The following is a 26,432-nucleotide window of genomic DNA, read 5'->3' as shown; positions in this document are numbered from 1 at the left end:
GTAGAATGTTGCATATGATGTGTTCCAGGTCGGATCATTTCAATCACGCAGAGGAGACAACATATGACTAACAGATAGAAAGAATTTCATAGATAAGGAGTGTGCGTAGAAATAGAGTTGCATATGTTGCATTCCAGGTCGGATATGTTCCAATCACGCAAAGGAAACAACATATAACTGACAGATAGAAAGCAAGAAAATAATTTCCTACATACCTACTTTATCAGAACCCCTAGTTGCCCTATCAATACCGGAATTAAGGACATGAGTCCATACATCAAGGAAATGTTGAGCCACAGTTCTAGATAATTAACTTTTAGTGTATCTCGCAGGTTCCCATGTTTATCTCACTGCTCAATCTACCTGAGCGTCGTATGGTCAGTCCAAATGAAACTATCTAAGTTCATATTAGTCAAGTCCTTTCAGTTTTCAAACTAAGTCTAGTCCTTTTGAATCCTTTGTGCCTACCAGCACATTGAATACATAGTCTAGACAATTCGGCTTTAGTGCATTACACGCATCATAAATTTCCCTTTAACACTATACTTCATATCACTTCCCAAAACAACCTACTAACGAAAAACTATAAGAAAATAAAAGATTGTCTTCAAAACAAATCAATTTAAGATAAACTCAGGAGTATAGAGAAGAAAGCGCAAACCGTAAGTCACCGATTGAACTTGCATCTAGAAGGTCTGAGAACAGCACACATAATCTCAGAACAGATCCGAAAATTCTTCACATCGTTAAGCACAAAACCCATGTGTGATCCTCTCTTTTCTTCCCTTTCCCGCAAAGGACACATACTCTCAAACAATGTTCTGAGTGTTGTACAGTTGAGAGATGTCCCTTATCATGTGCCTGGAACAGCCACTATCAACAAACCGAAGTCTGATGATATGCCTCCATAGCTGTTCCGACACAGAGCGGGATCAGTTGGTCTTTGGAACCCAGTCCATTTTGAAACTGGCTTGACCTTTGTCATCCGTGCAAGGAACTCTCTCCCATGACATATCCTGCTTATCACAAACAGAAGATGTAGAAACGTTAGAAGCATTAGGGGATTTGGGAGAGTGAACCTTCGGAACCCATATGTAGTCGGGTTTAACCCATTTCCTTTTCGATTTGTTGGGTGCCTTATCTCTTGCTTTTGAACTTGAAACCGGCTGTCGAGATGGCTTTGACCTAACCGGTCGTGGCTTTATTGGAGCATCTCTTGGATTTGGCTTCTTGGCCGGCATTCCCTTCTTGCTCTTGGGATTTGGATTCTTGCCCTTCGTGGCATTCCAGTCAACATCGTCTGAACGTGACCTCGAAGGATTTCTTTTGGAAAATCTCCCTGTTGGTTCTGCCACTCGTGTGCATAGTAGGGAACGTATGCGCGATTTGGACAGTTTCGGGCAATGTGACCAGGTGTTCCACAGTGAAAACAAGTCTTTTTCTTCACTAGGAAATTGTTTCTTCCTGCCCCTGGTGGCGTGTCCTTGCCTTGTCTCTTGCTTTTCCCACACACACAGTTGCAGCAGGCACTCTGTTTAACTTGTGTTGGTGGCTTGTATTTCTCAAAAGTAGGCTTGTTAGGAGTAACAGAATTAGAAGCAACAGAGTTCGAAGCAACAGATTCAGAGTACAAGGAGTCATTGTATTGTTCAATAGTTTTCTCCTTGTTCTCATCCTCTACTACTTTACCTGCACAGGAAGTTGAATCATTAGTATCTTTCATCTCATCACCCTCAGTTGCCTGTTTAGCAGCTGGTTTACCGTATACCATAAATAGTTCTCGGTCAATCTCTTCCTGAGTCAAAGGTTTGGCAGTGTAGTTGTGATTGAATGGGGGAGGGACACCCTCATAACCTATTCCTACTTGCTTTTGGTCCTTCCATTTCATTAGATTTTCAATCATTGTTGCCACTTTTTCACGTGACACATCGAATTTTTTAAAGTTGAAATCGGCATTTTCAAAACGTATTTTCCATTTTTCAAGTTCCTCAATGACAGCAACAAGTTCTTTCTGAAGATATCTATAATGGACAGACTTGTCACTATACTCTGCCTGTAATTTCCTGAAGTCCTTAGTTTTGGCCTCTAGTTGTTCTTTCAATGGTTTTCTGGCCTTTCCTAAGTTGGTATCCTTCGTATTTTAGTTCCTCGTTCTCTCTTCGTAATAATTCATAATGTTCACGTAAATTCTCCAAGGAAATTTCATTGACATTGATTTTTGAAGAACTCATTGTTTAAAAAAATGCCCTTTGACTTAAAACTCAAAAGTCAACCTTAAAAGTCAAATTTAAAAAGTCAAACTTAAAAAATCAAATCGAAAAGCTAAATTTGAAAATTTGAAGGTTAAACGAAAAAGTCAAAGTTTAAAGTCAAAGGTCAAACTTGAAAAATCAAAGTCAAAATTTTAAGTAAAAAGTCAATTTAGAAATTTAAAATTTAAAAGCTAAAATTTTGGAAGAAAATAGAATTTAAAATTAAAAGAAATTTGAATTTTGGGCTAAAAGTGTCAATTTTGAGAAAATAGGTGCAAAAGGGAGTGCTTTTGAATTAAAATCGGGAGGGTGAATAATGAGTTCGTTGGTAGATCAAGTGGGAGAGGCATTGGTTGATTAGGGAGGAGACTCGGGTTCGATCCGTGGCACCCCCAAAATCGCTTCTTAATTTTTATTAGATGCGTGAGCGAAACTGATGCTGCCGAGCCTAACACGTCCGAGCTGTACACCTTCAACCAGCCGCACACCTTCAACAGATGCGAAGAAAAAACGATGTTTTTCACACTTTTTGCTCCAAAACTCGATCAAAAACTCGTTTTTATGAAAATGCAAAGAACAAACCCCCCCTAATTTTCAGAGATCTATCCAAAAACGCAAAAATCTTTTAAAAATAAGATCAAATAAACTCCAGATCTGACAAAATTGATTGATACAATCCAAGCTCTGATATCACTTGTAAGTCCCCAATCTACTTGTATATCAATCAGATATGTTTGATGGTGCGGAATCCCAATCAAACGGATGATGCCAGATTAATAGAAGAGAAGGAGAAGAAGAATAAGTGAATCTATGATGTATTCAATGAATAGAATGATGCTCCATACACATAGTTCACACACACTAACTCTTCTCTCTAGTTTCTCTCTCTAGAACATGCTCCTCTTCTCTAGCCTTACACTCCTTCTCTCACCTTACACATGCACTCCTCACCTTATATATAGGATCACCAGCCGTACACCCGTGTACAGCCGTACACAGGAGTACGGCTGTACACAAATACACAAAAACTACATAAAAATATATTTTCCTAGAAAAGCAAAGTATAAACCAATATTTAGACCCAACAACATCTATACGAATTATTCTAATTTCTTGACAGCTCAATCTGAAGTCACCTCATAGTAATTCGACAATTAGAAAGCTTTTTAACTTGCCACCAAATGAATTTCTCATCGGTGATTTTGTCATGCTTTCTCATAAGAAAATTAGTCCTTGAGGTACACTCGGACGGTTGGATTTGATTACGGACTGCACATCTACACGAACTGGTTACTTATTAGAGTTTCCATTTTCATTTTTGAAGAGTAGACTCTTCCTATATTCAAGAACTATTGAGTTTTATGCCAACTTATTGAGACACAAAACAAGGTTTTCATTGCAGCTGCTTTTTTATTCTTTTATTTGTTCTTTTAGTGTATGATACAAAACTAGATGAGTTAGGCCAATGTTATGAACTATCACTGTTGGGTTTTATACCAATTGTAGCCTTGAAATTATGTTGTTTTTCCTTTTGTTTAATCCCAAAAAGAACTTAAATGAAAATGAAAAATGACAGATAATTCAACTAAAAAGACAACTTATGACATTTCAGATTCTAGAGGACATTTGACAGTTTTTACATAGGTCGCACTTGTGTTCTCCAGGTTAAAGTTTTTTGCCAACTCAATAAAAAGGTGCATTTTGTCCTTTGATTAAAATTGACTTATATTTGGAGATATGTATAAATTGATACTAATACCTTTAGTAAATGTTATGATAAACACACAACAGACAAACACAAGGGTATTGTCATAACTTGAGTTAGAAATAGATTACTTACAAGATTCTTGAAAAAACATTTATGTTATTTGCTAATGTCCAATGATCGTCAACACCAGTCTTTGGTAACTTCATCACCTTAGAAAGTTGAACAATAACATGAGAGAGGAGAGGAGTGTAAACATCATGTATGTATGGAACTAAGAACATCAATGGCTGCAATAAAAAATGCAAAAGAGCTTGAAGGAATAATTCTTTTTGAAAGGTTAATTTAAAAAAAAATAATATGTTGCAATGAGTCGAATGTAATTCCTACAAGTGTTTGAGGACCCTCTACACCAATCATATTATTATTATTATTATTATTATTATTATTATTATTATTATTATTATTATTATTATTGTTACAAATCAATAATAAAACATTAACTCGAAGAAAATATAAAAAGTTGTAATTTTTTAGAAAAAAAACATGAACTTACTGGAAGATCATTAACAAATCGACTGATAGCACTACAAACACCGACTGTATTACCAATTTGTATTGCATTCATTGATACATCAACAATAAAGAAAAAAGACAAGTGACATTGGTTCCCGAACCTAATAAGACTATAAATTAAAAAGATATAGTCTTGAAGGTACTCATATGTGACAAAGAAGGTCGTCCAACTAATAAAACAAAAACCGTTGTTTACAAAAAGGTCATTCATTGATTATAGATATTCAAACATTTCATTGTTTTTTTCAATGTTACCAATAACACTAATTCTATTTCTGTTATTTTCTTTTTAATTATTGTGCCAACTTTTTATATTTTTATATGTATTTTTTTTATATGTTCCCCTGTGTTTTACGCGGGTCATAATCTAGTATATATATATATATATATATATATATATATATATATATATATATTGCAAAAAATTATTAGATTATAGGATTATAGTTATAAATATAAAAAATATTGAAAACATTATATAATCGTTATAAAATTTATATTATATAAATGAAATATTCTTAAATACTTACTTTAGATATTTAATTAGTAGAAAATAATAAATTAAAGATATAATATAATCAAGATAACAAAATGAAATATAATTAAAGGTGGAAATGTTAAATTTCTAAAACATAAAAATATATTGACACTCTGATATATATATATAAATGATAAATAAAAAGCAAAAACACAATGTTTACAATAAAATATAATATTAATTGACTATGAAAAATCTCTCAAGATGCTCTTATGTGATATTTCGAAAATATATTAAATTGTTTTCCATCGTAAAGAATTTCAAATAATCTAAAGTTTACTTAGGACGTGTTTGGCACGGAGCTTTTGAAAGCGTTTGGAAGTTTCTAGCTTTTAGCTTTTGACAAAACGCTCCAGTTTAAACAAAAAGTTTCGTTTGGCAATACGAACGTTTAGCTTTTAGTTTAAACAAAACGCTCCAATTTTAAAAGTTACTTCATGTAGCGTTTAACAAAACGTTACTGAGTTTTTGAAATTAATTTCCGTAATTACCCTTAAAAATATATTTATATATTTATTTATTTTTAATCAATTGTCCTTTTATGTAATTTTATATATTTCAAAAGTTTCCAGCTATTTTTGCCAAACATTCATATAACAAATAAAAGCTACAGTTTCCTGCTACCAGCTACCCGCTACACGCTACCAGCTAACCGCTATCCGCTTCCAGCTAACAGTTACTTTTGCCAAACACACCCTTATACTTCAAAGTTTCTAACAAACTGTGAAACTAATTTTAGAAATTCTAAAGGGATTTTCTTTTGATATTTTTGAAGTCTTTAAGGAAAAAATATTTAACAACTAACCAATTTCGATATATATTTTTTGAAAAGCAAATTTCGAAAAGAGTTTCAAAGGTTGTAGCCATTTTTGTTATTTCTCAAAGGTGACTAAAATGTTAAATATATAATTAATAAAAAAAAATACGGTCAATTAGTGAATATATAGTTTAAGACTAACCTGATGTATTATTGTTTGGAATGATAAAACACAGCTGTACTTCTTTTCTTTTTCCGGAAATGTAGAAGGGACAGTTTTGTAAATACATATAAATGTAGGCAGTAAAATGAAAGTTAGATGGATGAAGTAGCACGTGGCAAGATATAAATGGGAAATGGAGATAGCGTTAGGGATACGGTAAGGGAACCGTGTATAGCCGGTAACGAAAAGGACGGAGTGCGTGAAACTTGTGTGTTTTCCCGATTTGGAAATGTAAGGTTGTAAGTAATATGAAAAGGGGATTTTAAGGTTGTGTGATATTACCCTAAGTGGAAATCTTTTCATACTCCAACAACCGTCATCCACCAATTGTATTTTTTTGGCTTTATAAATGACAAAACTTCAAAAATGGTCCCCGTGGTTTTCGAAAATACCAAGTTTAGTCCCTAAGTTCAAAAAACCTCACAGATGGTCCCTGTGGTTTCAAAACTTTTAACATTTGGTCATTCCGGCTCACTCCGTTAGCATTTCACCGTTAAGTAAGGGGCATTTTTGTCATTTCACTACCCAGAGACCATTTATGAGGTTTTCTATTACTTATTTTTAAATAAATAAATAAATAATATTTAATATGCAAGGGGTCCCACTACCCCTCCTCTCTCTCTCTCTCTCTCTCTCTCTCCGCCAAAATAATAAAGGACCATATTAACCCACATCCACTGCCATCAACATTGCAGACATCCCCTTCCTTCTCGTCGTGAACCACCGGATGCCAAATAACCGGGCAGCAGAGCTGCCACCCACCATTGGCAAAACCCACTTCACCACCGCCACTGCAATGACTGTTGGAACACCCCTACTCTGACCATCTACCATCTGACATCGTCCATCGCTCTTCCCTCTCGTCATCCCCGCTGAGCAGAAGCAAGAAGGAAGTAAGAAAGGCAACCGGAGCAACCTCCGACCACCACTACAGCCGCCATCTGCTGCTGCCACCATGATTCCAGCCGCCACCACCACCTTCTACTGTTTCAATCGATTTACAATGCAAAATTACCTTTTCTGGAAGGATCTTGGGAGGATTGGTAGAGGACTAAGAAGCACAAGAATGTGAGGAGTGGGATCAGGTAAAGGGAATGATAATGGATACGCAGAGCACCTACGATTCCTCATGCCTGTATCCAAGTCTCTTACAATTTTCCCTTATTTTAATTCCAACTCCTTAATTTCTTATTCCCATCTCTATACATGTTCATCTATTTGCTGAATGGGATGTCTCTAGACAGAAAATTGGAATTGTATGCTTCCAATGGTGATAACTCTTACTAAATAAATCAGAAAATGAAGGAGGAGAACAATGCACTCCAGGTGCTCGATGAAACACCTGAAAGAAATGTTCCTTCACAAAACTGAAAGTATATAATTTCACACTTGGAGAAGAAGATTGGCTCTCAATTCGAACAGGCCACACTCGATGAGGTGTTTGGGTTACAACAACAGCAACACCACCCTTCGGGGTGGTGATGTTTCTCGGTAGTGAAGGAAAAGCGGAAGGGCAGTAGAAAAACGTGAATGGAAGGCAGTAAGTGGTGGTATTTGAGGGTGGGTTTGAGTGATCAAATGGGGTGGAAGATGGGTGGCTGGGTTGTGGTTTCCGGTGGGGAATGAGGTGATGGCAGTGGTGGTTTTATGGCGGAAGGTGGTGCTACCGTGTGGAATCGTAAGTGAGAGAGAGAGGGGGGGGGGGACCCCTTGCATATTAAATATTATTTATTTATTTATTTAAAAAAAAGTAATTGAATACCTCATAAATGGTCCCTGTGTAGTGAAATGACAAAAATGCCCCTGACTTAACGGCTAAATGGTAACGGAGTTAGCCGAAAGGACCAAATGTTAAAAGTTTTGAAACCACAGGGACGATCCGTGAGGTTTTTGTAAATTAGGGACCAAACTTGATATTTTCGAAAACCACAGGGACCATTTTTGAAGTTTTGTCCTTTATAAATCTAATATATTTTATTTTCTGTGTGTTACATGTAAAAAGTATAGCAAATCTTGATGTAAATTTTAATTTGGTTATCGAAGATAAAAGTTCTAATTTAATAAAATACGAGTAAAGCTGGTTATCATTTTTATCATGATTGGTCTACATTTAAATATAAAAAATGACAATCACGTTAGTCCATATACTAAAGATAAAAAAATTGGTTATAAAGTTCAAGTTTTTATTTTCAAAATTCGTCCGTGAAATTATTAAAATTAAAAAATTAGAATCAATTTGGTTGTTATTTTTTTGTTAGTTAACTAAGTTATGTTTGGCACATACGATGGCAAAGTGGCAACATAGACGGTCTTCCATGATCCATTCTTAGAAGGGCTCAACATATAAGAAAAGAGAAATTAAATATCCTCCTACTTTTGTTCCTACAAATCATTCTACCCAATTAAACGATAACGTGTGTCATATTAGTATACTAAAATATCATTGAATTTGATTAAATGAACATTAAATGTTACACATGTCATCATTTAATTGGGTATGAGGATATTTAATTGGATCATATTTTTATTGTACATCATAGATTTTGTTGTGTCGGGTAATTGGATCGTTAACAAGAAGATCAAGAATCGAAGAAAGAATGAATCACGTTGAAACTAAGAAGTTGATATATATATATATATATATATATATATATATATATATATAAGAGTTATATGGAAAACAAAAAATCGTTAAAAAAAACCCTAAAAATTTGATTTGATTATCCTTTTAAAATATAGAACCAGTTACTTAATAACTTTATGACATTCTAAGAACTTAATTTGCAAAAAATACTTATAACCCCGTTTAATATAGAACAAAATAAGACGGTTTAAAATCATGTAGACACTAATAAAACTCGATTTAAATTATTTGAATTTGAATTTGATTCAAACTCGGCTATGTCAAACTTCATAAATCGTAAGTGTTAAAACAGGCTCAAAATATATGGAAAGTTCTATGTTAATGTTTTGCCGAGTTCATGATAAAACCAACTTCATTTGAAATAGTTGTCACATGTTGTTGTTGTTGTTTTTCCCCTCAATTGGAGCTTTCACGTCGATTTTTGCCATCAAACATATTTCGAGCTATTAAAATTTAGAGTAGAAACTAGACATTCATTGAGGTTTCATAAGAAAGGCTCATATCATCAAACTATTGAACCGTGCTCGAGTTAATATAATACGATCCAGCTAAATTTAAATTCATTTGCAAACTGATAAAAAAACGTAGTATACTCTTTTTAAAGTTAAAGATTTTGAATATATCATTATTACCGAGTCCGAATGAGACATGAATATAATAGTTGACCCATGTGATCGTCAATAAGCAATCAAATTGGTGACAAGCCATATCATAAAATTTGAATGGACAAGAAACATTTGGGTCCAATACCATAAGAAAAGAGTAATTTAAAAGATGTAAAGAAAAAAAAAAGCAAAATAAGAAAAGAAGAATGGTTGATTTTTTTGTCCTAAATTGGTTACCGGTTTTTGACAAAATTCGTGTTTGTGTATGCAAGCATAGATGCACAAAAGCTAAAAGAATCAAGAACCGGTTGGCATTGATGGCTTGTGCTATTGTTCAAAAAAATATTCTGAATTTTGGAGTGTTAAACAGGTAGCTTGAGATCGGATTTAGACTTTTTTTTTTAGGTTTTCTCTATTGTGTTGTAGAGTTCAATATCTTCTTTTACTTTATTGTCGCTTCGAGAAACTAAGCATGGGGTTCCAAGGCTTCGGGCGAAATTGTTGGTGCAAAGCTTTGGGCGAAGCAACTGAGTGTTACTTCAAGGCGCAACTTCGGTGGCAAAATTGCAGACTGCGGGCAAAGTCATATGGCGAAGCTTCGAAGCAGCAGGTTGCGATGCATACGAGATTGGTCTGATGTTATGAGTAAGTTTTGTCAGCATTGTTTTCAGGGCTTTACCTTATTCATGGATTTTGCTCAACGTGTATTTATAAATAGTTTCCTCGTGAACAATTGTCACCTAAGTAGAAAAAATGCAATTGACGTCAATCAGTATAAACTCTCTCTCTCTCTCTCTCTCTCTCTCTCTCTTGTTTGTTTGTAGATGTAGCTCAATTTCAAGTAAACTACGTTAAATCTTATGTTCTTATTTCTCGCATCTTTATTCTGTTGTGTTTGTGTGTATTTTTCGAAGTTATTAATCCTAACAATTGGCATTACAGTTATCAATGAAGATAAGAAGATTAAGATCGATAAATTCAAAGGTCACAATTTTAGATTTTGGAAGATATACACTGAAAATTATCTCTACCAGAAAAAGTTACATTGAACCTTCAATGAAAGAAACCATAAGCAATGAAGCATTAGGATTGGGATGTGTTAGATCAATAGAATCTTGGTGTGGTCAGATTGACATTTTCAAAGAATGTAGTGTACAATATTGTCGATCTGAAAACAATGTTTGTGTTGATCAAGGCGTTGTCTAACATATATGAAAATACCTTTGGTGGCAAACAAGGTTTTTCCTTTATTAGACTGCTGGAAAATACGAAGATGAAGAAAGGAAGCTCGATGACAGATCACGTCAACAAGTTTAATGTAATAATATTTAGGTTGATATTTGTTAAGGTTAAATTTAAAAATGAAGTCAACGCGTTGTTGCTATTATTATCTTTGCACGAGAGTTGGTTCATAACAGTCACAAATAGCTTGTAATTGATTCGGAACCACTAAGCTCGTGTTTGAAGGTATTCTCAATTTTATCATCGGTGAAGACATCAACATGAGGTATGTTGGATAATGCTCCAACAACTTACTCAATATTGAAGACAAAGGTAGAAGGGTTAACATGGGGGTAACAGTAGAGGAAAATCAAAATCAAGGAAAATAGGGCAGTCCAAGAACAAGGACATTACCTGCTGGAATTACAAAGAAAACGCAAAAAAATAGTAACCTAAGCCTTCGGTCGATATGGCAAGAACAAAGTAGACGTGATTGCCGGTTTTGATGATGACCTATTTACGATATATAGACTTTGTTTGTATCCTAGATTATGGACCCGGGTGCTTTGTTTCATGCAGTATATTGTTGAGAAGTAATGTAAAAGTTCAAGCATTACATTGGGAAAGTGAGACTTGCATATAACAAGAGCCTAGATATAATCATAGTTCAGGATGTTGTCCTGACGGGTCGAATTATACATTAAAAGAAGTCAAGTATATCCTAGACTTGAAGAGAATGTTAATATCCATAAGGTATTTGGACGACGAAGGATAGCGTTTTGATTTTGGTAATCACTTGTGGAAGGTTACAAAAGGAAACCTTGTAGTTACTCGAGATCATAAGAAATGAACCTTGTATATGGTTTTAGTTTCTACAAACAGATTTAACTCGACAATTGAAGTTGCATGATTTATACTATATGGAACCAAATATTGGGCATATGAGTGAGAAGGGAATGAAACGTTGGCTTCTAAGGGTGGAATTTAGGATCTAAAAAGTGCCAAAATAAAATTTTGTGAGCCATGTGTTCTTGGAAAGGAAAAGAAAGTTACCTTTACAAAGATATGACAAGCACCAAAGATCTAGAATTTTGAACTTGATCATTTATATTTCTACGGGCTCACATCTACTTCTTCAATAGGATAGTCTCAATATTATGTTACCTTCATAAATAACTCCATGAAGAAGGTATGGGTTTATTTTCTCAAAAATAAATCTGAAGTCTTCACCGCCTTCAAGAAATGGAAGATTGATGTTGAAAATGAAACAAATCTCAAGATCAAATGCTTAAAGTTTGATTATATGGGTGAGTGCAACAACAAGGTTATTTTTAATTATTGTGTTGTGAATTGATCATAATGTTAAAGACGGTGCCATAAGCACCTCAAAAGAATGGAGTTGCAAAGACGATGAACATAAAACTGAATGAAATAGAAAATATTATGAGATTACATGTAGGTCTACCGAAGATGTTTTGGGTAGATGAAATAAGCAACACAACCTAATTAATCAACCGATGACCCTAAGTCCCCATGGGGTTTTAAATTCTAATGGAGGAATGGAAAATTCATAAGATATCCTTTTGTCACTGTTGAAACAATGTTCAGTTAGGATCGATAGATTCTATGCAGATAAACAATTAGGAACGTAATTATGAACACAAGAATGGCTTTGAATATGTCGTATGATTAATGCTTTAACACCTCAGAAGAGCTCGATTAAGAACTTCGACTGTAGAGGTGTTTAGGGTTACAAAACAATAATCGATAATCAAGAACGTTAACCTTATAATGCATACATGCATGCATTATTTATAGTCTAACCCTACTAGCTAATCACGGATGGACAGGCCCAATCCGGATACAAAACATAAGCCCATGATGCAACACAATTAGACCCAACAATCTCCCCCTTTGCGTCAATTGGACAGAAAGCTCACTTCGGCTGAGATGCAGAAGACTTCTTTATTGTTTTGAACACCTTCGGAATGATAGCCAAAAGATGATGATGGAACGTTATGTACCACCGAAGCATGTCCCTGAAGTTTTTCTTCTCTGCTTCTGAGTTCTGCTTGCACCGATGAATAATGTTGATGATGTGCTCTAAGCAGTCGGTTGAAAATAAATGTTTATCAACAAGAGCGAATAAAAATCTGTGTGCTTCGCCTTTTGTAAACATCACAGTAAGATGTGTTGAATCTATTTGGCCCATCTTCATCTTATTCACATCTCCTGGTTTCGGTGTTGGCTTGATGGTCGGTTTCTTATTCATCACTTTCGCTATCTCTTGACCCATAGCTGCAACCTCATGGATGTAAGAAGCCAACATCCTCTTCAAGTGCTCCAATATCGGCTCATATTCCCTCGGATTTGTGAGCAGAATATTAAACAAAAGAATCCAGTCATGAGGATTTAGATTTGGAAGGTCTGCCAGGGAAATAATCGACACCGAGTTTGCAGATCCTCGTGTGATTTTAAAGTTGACATTTATAAACCTCCCAGCAGACGTAGGTTTCAGTACCTTGACAGTGATTATCTTTTGTGCGCTCCATGTCAAGTACTGCGGTTGACCATACTTCAAATAAAAGTCTATAAGATCACGAACAACCTTAGGATGAGGAAAAGGAACCTCAGCAGTCGAATCAAAACAGTGAAACGTGAATGCCTTTCGTGTTATCGGCATGTCGAACTGCGAGTCCTTAGAATTGTCATAGTCAAACGAAGCAGCAGGTTCCAACCAATAAACACTTGGAAACTCTATAGCTTGATTGATAAGTGCCTCTTTTGTCCATAGGGGAAACAAGGCCTTCTTGTAGTTCAAGGCTTCTTCTTCTTCCTTGTTTCTCCTTTCCCTCTCCTCTGCTTCCCTTGCAATCCTCAAGGTTTCATCTAGCTCTTTATCCCTCTTCTTTCTCTTAAGAGCCTCAGCAATAGTTTCCCCAGATTCGTCATTGCTATCATCATCAATCTCCTTTTGCTTGGCTTGTGAACCAGAACCTGAAGCTACATTATCCTTCAGTTCGGTTGTAACTTTGACCTTCGGTTGAGCAGAATCAATTTCAGTTTTAACCTTCGGTTGATGAGCACCCTCTCCCCCTTGTTTTGGAGCAATAAATCTCTCCGAAACACCCTTCATCTCGTGTAACAATGCAAGGACAGGAAGAAGTTTGGTAGTGAGATGATTCCTAATGGTCAAAGTAAGGATAGGATCATGAGCACCAAGAATGTTGGTGAGCATATCCTTCACATCCCCTGCACAGCTGCGAAAAACAGCTCTCTCCGTCTTCAACAAAGCAATTTCTTTTTCAGCTTGAGCTAGCTGAACCTTCTGAACTTCAATCGTGGATGCTTGTCGAGCAAGTTCTTCCTTCAGAGCACTTTCTTTTGCTAGATCAGTGAGAAGAGATTACAGCCGAGAAGACACAGAACTGAGAAGTGAAGTGTTCTCTGCTTGGATGGAAGAACGAACAGCTTCAAATTTTGTGTGCTCTTCTTGAAGGGACTTGGAAAATGAATCCACAGAGGCTTGCACCTTGGCTGCACTTGTATCAGCATGCCCTTTAAGTGACTCGAGAAAAATCTGAGTAGTATGAACAATGTCAGCAACATCAGCAGTAGCCTTTTGGCAAGAGGAAGTAGACTCATTAACCGCCTTAGTGGATTTGTCAATGGAATCAGTGTATTGCTCAAGAGTTGTGTCCAAAAAGGCTTTGAGCACAACACCACTGTAAGACTTGTTGTCATCAAGCAACTTATCCAGTTTCTCATGAATGCCCTACAAGTGTTGATGTGTGACAGGAGCATCATCATCCTCATCAGTAGGAAGCCTATAGGGACTGTAATGTGTTGAATCAAACTCATCATTAGCACCACCGAGAGTGGCACCGGAATCGGTTGAAGGTGAGGGTGAAAGTGGTGTAGAAGTAACTGGAGGTTCTGTTTCAGTAGTCGCCCCCGTATCAGATACGTTGACTCTTACTTTCGGTTCAGGAATAGTAGTGGTAGTTGATTGGGAAATTATAGGAGGTGGTAAGGGAGTTGTAGAAATAGGAACAGAAGAAACTGGTGGTGGTCGTGGAAAAGAAGTTGTTGTTTGAGATGTGGTAGGTGGGGGAATAGGAGCAACCGAAACTGGAACTGTCTGTTTCGGTGATGGAGGTGGTGTTGGAAGTTTGTTATGAGGAGATTCGGTTGGAGTAGGAGATCGGGGAGGAGTGTTACCTCTCGGTGATTCATGATGAATTTCCTCTTCTTCATCCTCCTCATCATGTTCTGAACTGGGAGGAGTATGACTCTTGGACCTTTTCGCCATCTTTTTAATCTTCTTCGGTTTAGAAGAATCCCCTTTCTCAGACTTTCGCTTCTTGGACTTGGCAGTCTTAGACTTATCATCCTCTGTTGGCTCTTTCTTGGTAGTGGTTCGTTTCCCTCGGTTACTAGGCTTGTCCACAGCATCTAACGCAACTTGTTGTTCAGGAGATAGGACTGTTGGTTCCTTGGGAGGAAGTTTGCGATAATCAGCCATGAGTTTACTCTCGGCTGTGACACATCTGTACATTGTCTCAGGGATAGAGCCAATGTGAGGAAACTTTCTAGGATCAGAGATAATGATTTTCTTTGTGTGGAACGTAGCAATAGACGCGACTAGGGCATCCTTCATTACCGGAATATCCAAAGAATTAATTGACCTTCGTGTAATGAGAGTCCAGAATCGACCACATGAAATTTCCGAATGCCTCGTAGAAGTGTTGAGGCTTTGCACTACTTGAGACCAGATAATCGTCCCGTAATCGAGATTGAGACCATTGTAAAGGCCGTAGAGAAGGGTTAGGAAACCCTTACTGGTGCCATCAGATCCACCACTTCTCTCCGCCAAACCCTTAATGAGGAGAGTTAGCAATCCATTCCAGTGGGGTGGTAAGCAAGACTTCTTAACCTTCGTAACCGTGGTAAGCACGTCAGTATAGCCCATCTCGTAAAGCATTGAAAACAGTTGGGTAGTGGTGATGAAGTCTGGTGAGATTACAGATGAATCTACAGCAAGTTGCAACTGGGAACATAATTTCATTTTTGAAATAGAAGCCTTATGAGAATGGATTTGGAAGTAGATTCTTTCCTTGTTCCTGTCATATGAGGCAGTAGAGTAAACCTGTGATAGGAGTGACATAGGAACGGCTTCCACCTGTGTTAGGGCTAGAACCAGTGGTGAATACTTCAAACACTCAACCACCTGAAGCATATATGAATCGTACAGAAACGGACTGAGTTCAATAATCATGTTCTGATTTGGCTTGATCGAAAGCAATATGGACGAAGCAGTTTGATCATGAGCCGATGAAGAAGTCGCCATTGTTGATCGGAAAAAGAAGATGAATAGTTGCAACTTGCCTTGTAATTTGAGAGAATTTGTTGCTGGTAAAAGACAAATAAGATTAGAAACCCTTTATATACCATTGCTAGGAGGGAGAAAGAATCGTCATCATAATGATGAGATCACTGAAACGTCGCCTGAAAAAGCGCGATGTGACAGGTTGGTTACTCCTAGGTATACGTCAGCACGCGTGGGTATAGAGACCGTTCAAATTCACGCGCCCAAAATCTTATCCTCAATCGTCGTTTGAAATTCAGTTTCGCTCCAAGATCTAGGATCACCCCTGTTTCGCCAAAAGATAAACAAAAATCGAACCAACAGCAACCAGAATGTTAGAAAATAAAATTTTCATGCAATAGTGTGACAAAAGATAAAGAAATAAAGCAAATGTGTATTAGATGTGAGTGATGTCTATTATAAGACAGAAAGCAGGTGATTCCGGGCAAGAATCGCTTCCTTCAAAGTCAAGAGAGACTTGAAGTGTTTGTGTGGGTTCCCGAGAAATAACGATCAAGTGTTTGTAGAGAAACATTGAAAGACTTTTTTTTAATTCACAGGCTTAGGGTGGCTTATCTTCAACCGAACGTCGATTCTTAACATAAGACCGAACATTGGAAGAAGTACTTGTGAGACCAATGTGGTCTGTTGAACAAGTAGGTGGGATATAATTTATAGTGACTAAAGAAGTGATAGAAATCTCAAAAACAAAAATAAACTGGATCTTTTTGGGAAGAAAAGCCTTGGTGTTAGACAAATTCATAAAAGATCACTCAAAAATAAAAAATGAGATTTCATTAGGTAACCAGTAAGATCTTGAATATTACAATTCACCGTCAATTCGTTGTTGGTGTTGGATTGTGGGTTTCACTCAGCACGTGGTATACGTATCTAAGATCACAAACACAGATTTTGTGCAACCATAAACCTCAGTGCTAAAGACTGAGAGTCTCAAGGGTTACAGTGGTGAACCGAAAGTTGATGGAGAATATAAGGAGGGTGGCTAAAGAACCAAAAGTACCTTCTGCTATAAAGACATGACTAAGCAGAAAAACTCTTAACTCATTTGAGAAGAGTAAGGTAGCTCTTGACTGAGTTGATTTTAACAGCCTGATTGGGAAGAAACGATAGGTATAGATCGAATCATTAAGGCCTTGCTCTAAGTCGTAGAGGCTTTGGTCAACATCCAGCAACATGCTTCTAGGGACCCGTAACTAGTTCAGATGGAAATGATTATACCTGCCTTAGCTCCAAATTCTGTTATATTGGTACACTTGTGACCTAATTAAAAGAACAAGCAAACAAACACACCACACAAAACAAATATTTTTGAAGTTTTGAGATTTTCTGAAAAATAATAAAAACAGAAAAAGAAAATATTTTTGGATTTTGAAGTTTTCTGAAAAATAATAAAAACAGAAAAAGAAAATATTTTTGGATTTTTGAAGTTTTCTAAAAAATAATAAAAACAGAAAGAGAAAATATTTTTGGATGAACTAAGTGAACAAAGTGTACAACCGAAACCTTATCTTAAAAGAATGAAGCGAAATAGACCGAGCGTTCGGTTCATTTCGGTTCCTTAAAATTCCAGAGCCGAAATGGACCGAGCGTTCGGTTCATTTCGGTTCCCGAAAAATTATAGAGCCGAAATAGACCGAGCGTTCGGTTCATTTCTGTTCCTTAAAATTCCAGAGCCGAAATAGACCGAGCGTTCGGTTCATTTCGGTTCTCGAAAATTATGGAGCCGAAATAGACCGAGCGTTCGCTCCATTTCGCTTGTCTAATTTTTAGTGAGAGATTTGAGGATTCGGTACAGAATCTGCTTCCATCATTCCCAGGCCTTGTAAAAATTTATTGATGCTCGCTTCAGGTAAGGCTTTAGTGAATATGTCAGCCAGTTGATCAGAGGACCGAACGAAATGTACTTCCACGTTCCCATCTTCTACGTGGTCCTTGATAAAATGATATCTAAGTGCAATATGCTTAGTCTTAGAGTGTTGCACAGGATTGTGACAAATCCTTATTGCACTTTCTGAGTCACAATAGAGAGGAATATTTTTCATACTCAGCCCATAATCTCTTAGTTGACTTTGAATCCATATTACTTGAGAGGTACAAGATGCTGCTGCTATATACTCAGCTTCGGCTGTTGAAAGTGACATATAGGTTTGCTTCTTAGACTGCCAGCTAACAAGTTTACCGTCAAGAAATTGGCATCCACCTGTAGTGCTCTTTCGGTCCAGACCACATCCTCAAAGATCAGCATCAGAAAAAGCTTGAATGAAGAATCCAGATCTAGCAGGATACCAGAGACCGAGAGATGAGGTTCGCTTCAGGTAACGGAAAATATTTTTCACCGCCACCATGTGAGGTTCTCTTGGATTAGCTTGAAACCTGGCACAATAACAAACAGAAAACATAATGTCCGGTCTACTAGCTGTTAGATACATAAGGGACCCTATCATTTGTCGATATAGTGTTATGTCAACAGCAGGTTTTTCCAGAGAGGGTGTTAACTTAGTGCCAAACGCCATAGGAACCTTTGCTTTTGAGTCTCTTGTCATGCCAAATTTTGTTAGCAGGTTCTTTGTGTACGCCTTCTGGTTGATAAAGATACCTTCTGGTCCCTGTCTAATATTTAAACCAAGGAAAAAATTAATCGGACCCATTGCGCTCATTTCAAATTTAGTCTCCATCAACTTCTTGAATTCAGCCGTTAAGCTAGGATTCGTGGAGCCGAAGATGATGTCATCGACATAAATTTGAACTATCGTTAGATGTTCGCCTTCTTTCTTTCGGAAGAAGGTTGGGTCAACCAAACCTTGCTTAAATTTCGACATTTTCAGAAAGCGAGATAAAGTTTCATACCAGGCTCTCGGTGCTTGCTTCAAACCATATACCGCTTTATCCAACACATAACAATGATCAGAGAATTTCTCGTTCACGAACCCGGTAGGTTGCTCAACATACACTGTTTCTTCTAGTTCTCCATTCAAGAAAGCACATTTGACATCCATTTGGAAAACTTCGAAGTTTTTATGAGCAGCATATGCCAGGAAGATTCTAACTGATTCCAACCTAGCTACTGGAGCGAAGGTTTCCTCATAATCTATCCCTTCCTCTTGGCAATATCCTTTAACCACCAACCGAGCCTTGTTTCTAATGACGTTCCCCTCTTTGTCCAATTTATTCCTGAATACCCATTTCAATCCAACCACTGAAGCATCCTTTGGTGTGGGAATCAGCCTCCAAACTCGATTTCTTTCGAACTCATGAAGCTCATCTTGCATTGCTTGAACCCAATCAGAATGATCAAGTGCAGCATTAACTGTTTTTGGTTCGACTTTGGAGACAAACGAATTGAACATACAGAATTCAACTTTAGAGAATAATGCAGTTTGTTTCGCTTTCAATTGAGAACGAGTGAGAACTTTCTCAGATGATTCACCGATGATTTGTGCTTTGGGATGATCCTTGGTCCATTTCACTAATGGAGGATAATTTGGGTCATAGGCTGGATCCAACTCTGCATTTACTTCCTCTTCAAGTTCTGATTGATCACCTTCGTCAGTTGTAGTCTCTTTCTCCCCCTCGACTGGCGAAGTGTAACCCGTGTCAGGATCAAAGTTGTCATCCTTTGTGGAAGTCAGACTCTCCCCCTCGATTGGACTATTATGGGGTGGGTTTGGAGCTATATGGTCACCCTCGCCTGGACCTTTATGAGTTGGGGATGGAATAGGATTCTCCCCCTCGAAAGACATTTCGGTTGTCTTTGGTGCTGATGAACTCTCCCCCTTGAACATTGAGCCGTTGTTTGGAGAGTCAGTTGAGGGTTGACCACCTGTAGTTTTAGGAGGTTCACTTTCCATTTCTTTGGCAGCTTCATCGATGATCTTTTTGATATTATCAATTTTGTTATCTGCTGCTTTCGCCTCTGAGTGTGCTGCTTTCTCTGGTTCATCAAATAACCGAATGTACTCTTCAAACAAGTTGGATATTGGAACCGAGACCTGTCCAGATTCAGGAAATATTTCACCTAAGTCACTTTCACTCCTTTGAACTTTCTTCATGTAATTATCATCAAAAGTGACATAATATGTTTCTTCAATTCGTTTGGAGCGTTTGTTCAACACTCTGTATGCTTTTGAAGTGAGTGAATAACCAAGAAAAATTCCTCCATCTGCTTTGACGTCAAACTTGTTTCGGTTCTCCTTTGAGTTAAAGATGAAGCACCTTGAACCGAACACGTGGAAAAATTTGACGTTGGGCTTTCAATTGTTTAAGATCTCATATGAAGTGATTGAGAATCTCTTGTTGAGCAAAGATTGGTTCTGAGTGTAGCACGCGGCTGCAACTGCATCATCCCAAAAGTATAATGGAAGAGAGGCGAACCTGAGCATAGTTCTGGCTGCTTCACACAATGAACGGTTTCGTCTTTCAACAATCCCATTCTGTTGTGGAGTATAGGGGGATGAAAAGTTGTGAGATATCCCCTTTTCTGCCAGAAAATCCTCAAAATCTTTATTCTTGAATTCCAGCCCATTGTCGCTTCTGATATTCCTCACTGTCTTTCGCAGCTGTACTTCCACTTGCTTGATAAATGTCTTCAGTTTGGGAGTTGCATCTGATTTCTGTTTAAGAAAGAAAACCCAGGTGAAGCGAGAAAAAGCATCTACTATGACTAGAATGAACTTACTACCACCGAAGCTTTCGATAGCCGAAGGTCCGCATAAGTCAATGTGAAGAAGTTCAAGAGCCTCAACAATCTTCGTATTGATGCGTGTAGGATGGCTCTTTCTGCTTTGTTTGCCCATCTCACACGCTGCACATAGATGTTCCTTGTCAAACTTGAGAAGAGGAAGGCCTCGAACATGATCCCCAAGCACCAAATTATTAATGTCTTTGAAGTTCAGGTGCGATAGCCGTCGATGCCACAACCAGCTTTCATCAGTGTTCGCTTTTGATAGCAGACATATAGCTGGTTTTCCTCGAATTGGGTTGAGATTTAAAGGATACATCTCTCCCTTGCGTTCAGACTTCAACATAACCTTTTTGGATTGTTTCTCAATTATTTCTGATCCCTCATCATCGAATGAAACTTTCAAGCCTGTTCCTACAACTAATTGTGATACACTGATGAGGTTATGCTGCAATCCTTCCACATAAGCTACTTTTCGAATCGAGAAATCTCCGTTGGTTATCATCCCATATCCTTTGATTGTTCCATAGGAGTTATTGCCATACTTCACACATCCACCATCCTTTAGGGACCGAAACTCCCTCAGCTCTTCCTTCCTTCCTGTCATGTGACGCGAGCAGCCACTATCTATATACCATTCGTCATCGAACTGCTCGTCACGTATCACCTGCAAATTCAAGCAGATTTAGGAACCCAAAGTTTCTTGGGTCCTGGTGAGTTTTTCACAGAAAAAGGAATTGCAGTAGAAACATCAACCAAATATGTTCGTTTTACTAAAGTGGTTTGATCTTTTCTTTTGATGGTATACACCTTGATTTTAGTTTTATCTTGTTTAATCTTTGGTGTATTAGATGGTGTGTTGTTAGATGTTTTTGGTGTTTTCTTTTGAATCCTAGGGTTAGCTGACTTTTTCTCATTATTGAACTCAGAATCAAGCTTTCCTTTGCCTTTGATATCCTTTAATGGTTTTATCTTGGTTTGTGAGTTTGAAGGACTGAAACTTGTCTTAGGACCGAAACTTGACTTAGGACCAAAACTTGACTTAGGACCGAAACTTGACTTTCGGTTCTGAGTCTCTTTATTGGGACAGAAAGTTGATGTTCGGTTGTTAGCTTTGACATTTGGGCCAAGACTTGACTTTCGGTTCTGAGCTCCTTTGTTGGGACCGAAAGTGGGCTTTTGGTTGTTAGCCTTGACGTTTGGACCGAAACTGGACGTTCGGTTCTGAGTACTAGTTTTGGAACCGAAAGTCGATGTTCGGTTCTGAGATTTGGAATAGTAGGAATTTGGACTGAAAATTTCTTTTCCATTCAGTTTTTCCTTTTCTTTAGCAATTGATTCTTTCTTTGGAGAAACGTAGTTGGGATTTTGAGATTGCCAATGACGTTTTCGCTCATTTAGATTCTTCATGTATCTTTGATTTCTTAATCGTTTCTGTTCAGCTAACTCCTTCTGCGATTTGTGGATATTAAAGCTAGTCTGTGGCTTCTCTTTTTGAGTTTCGGTTGTCCTAGTTGGAACTATCGGTTCTTTCTTTGGTTCTTCAGGGATTTCTTTAGTTCCACTGGTGCTTGGTTTGTCGAAACTCGAGGGTTTGTTGATGGGTTCAGCAACATATCTTCCTTTAACCCTCCATGAAGTTTGCTTAGATAAGCCTATGGTTTCATCTGCGTTGTCAATAGGGGCTGACCAGAAGTAATCATCACACCCTTCAGCATTGTCTTTGTCGACCAAGATTTTCAACTCTGCTGTTTGTTTTGCAGTGACACCGGTAACTGCATAGACTTGATTCGGCACAGTTTGAACTTTCTGATAAACCATGGCTTTGTCTTTGAGTTTCTGTGGCTTGTCCCTTGACAGGCGAGCGAATTCAACCAAATTTTCAGATATGAGGGGTTTGTAATTCTCGGTTTCGCTTTTCATAAACTCAGAGCAATCAACTACGTCTTCCACTGAAATTTCGCTCATCTCACTTTCCTCATCAAATTCAGACGTGTTTTCTAAGTTCATTTTATTTTCTGAAATTAATTTGGCGTTAGACGAGTCAAATGATTGAATAGTTTCGGACTTTATTTTTAGCCTATAATTTTCATCTAAAAGATTTTTGAGCATACATTTATGTTCCTTAGAGTCAATGAAGGTTTCTATCTTGTCCAGTCCGATTTTGTAAGACATGGATGTCTCTTCTGAGGACACTATTGATTCACACTCAGCGATGACCTCATCCTCCTTAAATTCAAGGAAGGGCAAGATCATCTTGTGAATCTTCTTCCCTATCTCACAACTTAAATGCAATTGAGCAATATTAGTATATAAGCGCTTAGCAATCAAACAAAAAACATTCCTTTGTTTTAAAAACTTTAAATTGTCTCTTTGCAAATAAACACTTTCATCCCTAGCTCTATTTAATTCCGCCTCCTTCAGCTCAATCCACATCCTTCTCTCCTCACTTTTTGAAGACACCCTGCTGAGTTGGTCAGTTAGGTTAGAATTCGCTAAGCGAGTTTGCATGAGACTACCACTTAAGTTAGAAAATTTAAATTTTAATTCTTTTAATTCTTCTTCATAATCTATTACTGGAACTTTAAGTGATTCAAGGATGGATTGTACCTTTTTGATCAGCCGATCGCAGTCGTTGATCTTTTCACTTACGGGCTTGGTTGCAAAACATTTGTCCTCATTCAGGTTCGGTTCCTCACTTGCACTTTCGGTTGATGCACCAGCTGTGACCATCAAACATCTTCCAGCCGAACCTACATCCTTTGCCACATAAGCTCTTCCATAAGTGGGCTTTCTCACCTCTTCATCTTCAGAATCGGTTGACCAAACTTCAATGCCACCGAACTCATCTTCATCTGCATTCTCCTGCACAATCAAGGCATTCATAGAACTGTTAGAACTGTTAGTCGCTTTCTTTTTCTTGAGCTCTTCCAACTTGCGCATGTAGTACGCCTCATCATCTTCACCATCTCTTTTCTCAGCCATTTTCCTTAGCATGCAATCTTTGGAAAAGTGGTTCTTGCCGTGACAGTAATTGCAGTCGAACCCAGAGTCTCCTGCAAGCTTGCTCTCCTTCTTGTCTTCATCCTTTTGAGAAGAGATTTTCGCTTCATCCTTCACCTTCTCAGAACTGTAACTTCCCTGCCAGTTTCGGTTCTTGTTGATAGGAAATTTTCTTCGGGCAAACTTCTTTGGATTGGTGACCATCATAGCATACTCCTCGCTTGTAAGGTCACACTCAGACATATCAGGCTCTTCTTCTTCTTCTGCAATGCTTTTTCCTTTTGAGACAAGGGCCAGCGATCCCACACCAGAAACTACCTTCGCTTCTTTGGTTACTACACTATGATGGGACTTAAGTATTCCCACAAGCTTCGCTAGTGAGTAAGATTTAAACTGTTCATGCGCTTTCACAGTTGAAACCACATCCATCCATTCTGGTCTCAGACCGTTCATGAAGGTCACCTTCTGCTCGATCAACTTTCTTTCTATTCCATGCTTGATCATCTTACTTAGGAGATGATTGAACCGATTGAAAGTTTGTATGAGTTTTTCTTCTGGTTTTTGTTCGGAAACTCCAAATTCTGACAGCAGCAAGGTTTGAATGGAGTGTTCTAGATCTTCATCAGTTGAATAAAGTTCTTTCAACCTATCCCGGATTTCTTTGGCCGTCGTGCATGAACCAACCAACCGAAAAGTGTCAGATTGCAAGGCGAATATGATCATTCTCATGGCCTTCACGTTACACAACAACTTGTCTTTCTCATCCTGTGGCATCTTCTCTACATCCGCCACTAGCTTGTTATATTCCTTTTGGGACTTAACTGTCGTGTTCGTTCCTGAGTGAACAAACGGCCCAAGTGTGATAGCTTCCTAGATGAGATAGCCATTGTCTTCAGATCCAACCACGTAGTCTTCAAAGTGATGCGCCCATACTTCATAGTCTTGAGTGTAAAGAATGGGTATCCTGGTAGTAGATCTGATGCTGTTGGAGATGTTGATGGGATTTGTTTGCGAATCTTCGTGAGACATGGTGAGCTGCTAGAATCAGAACTGTAAACTTGAGATTAGGGTTTTATCAGAAACAGATTTGCCGTCGATATGAAGATGACGGCTTCTATTTATACGATAAAAGCGGAAACCCTAAAGAATTCTGAATACAGAAGGAATGTGTATTGATCACACAGTCTCCTGCTCTGATACCAATTGTTGAAACAATGTTCAGTTAGGATCGATAGATTCTATGCAGATAAACAATAAAGAACGTAGTTATGAACACAAGAATGGCTTTGAATATGTCGTATGACTAATGCTTTAACACCTCAGAAGAGCTCGATTAAGAACTTCGACTGTAGAGGTGTTTAGGGTTACAAAACTATAATCGATAATCAAGAACATTAACCTTATAATGCATACATGCATGCATTATTTATAGTCTAACCCTACTAGCTAATCACGGATGGACAGGCCCAATCCGGATACAAAACATAAGCCCGTGACGCAACACAATTAGACCCAACAGTCACCTTAAAGTTTTTGGATGTGTATCTTACATCAAAGTCAAAATATATAGATATAGATAATTTAGAGGCGAAGGCAAATAAGTGTTTCTTCATTGGTTATGATTTGGATGACATGGGGTACCACTTCCTGGATAGCCATACCAAATGGTTTATCTTCGTTTTAACATTTTGTTAATGGTTATAATCCATTTCAAGTGATTGTAGGATCCTTTATTACAACAATGGAATCATTCATTCCAATTCTGTAGTTTCCAAAATGCCCAACCTTAATACTCTAATGGAATCACTATGGATTCATATAGTTTCCTTTCATTTAAGATCATGACTAATTACTAATGAATCAATTTGAACTCAATGGACATATATTTACTCAGTAGGTTTTCTTGAACCCGTGTTACACAACACAAGCCTTGGAATGTCCAATTATCATGTTTAAAACCCTAAATCTTCACATTCAATGAGTTTGAGCATCCACCTTGGGATTAATGTTTCAACACCAATACAAAATCATATGGATCAATTGATTACTTATTTCATATGTCAAATTCTCAAAAACCCATAACTAGGGTTCAAGGGTTTTAATTACCCAAACTCAAATCCATCAATATAAATGATGTTTCAAGCTTGGAACCATGTGAATCAGCAAATAATGGGTTAGAAAAAAAACTCTAGCAATAATTATCCAACAAAATGTTATTTGAACTTCCACTCAAAACTAAAATCCGAATTTAAGAAAATTGCGGTTGATTAATGTAATTCCCATTTTCTGTAAAGATGTTTTACTAATATTATTTTAACATTTCAACGAATAATGAGCCTTGGAAATACCCTAGGGAGAGTAGTGAAGGCTATGTTTGAAGTAGGTTGCTATTTATTAGTAAGAGTGGTGTAAAGTGGCAGAAAAGGTAAAATGATATTTTTGGGACCTACACGACCCATAGATATGGTATGCGGCGCATAACGTTGTATATAAAAACGGAGTTACGGGTTCTCTAGCTAATTTCAACACTTTCTCTCTTAAAAACACACAAAATGAGATACGAATACACCTATTAACATCTGGGGAGATCTTGGAGAAAGGAAATTTCAAGTGCATGTGCATTATTCCTCTAATCAAGGTAAGAACTCATGATCCTAGCATCTTGTTCTTGAGTTTTTGGTGAAATATTATGGTTTTGGTGAATCTATGAGGGAAATGAAAAAATTGTATATGGAGATGATGTTCATTTGTGTTGAAACAACCTCTATAGCTTTAAGATCATACATGCATGTAGTTTTTATGGTGAATCAAAATGGAAAATGGATGACTCAATGTGGCAAT

This window comes from Lactuca virosa, chromosome 9 (genome assembly GCF_052849685.1).
Source record: "Lactuca virosa cultivar CGN04683 chromosome 9, Lactuca_virosa_CGN04683_v6, whole genome shotgun sequence".
Taxonomy (NCBI): Eukaryota; Viridiplantae; Streptophyta; class Magnoliopsida; order Asterales; family Asteraceae; genus Lactuca; species Lactuca virosa.
Note: the sequence above shows the minus strand (reverse complement) of the source record.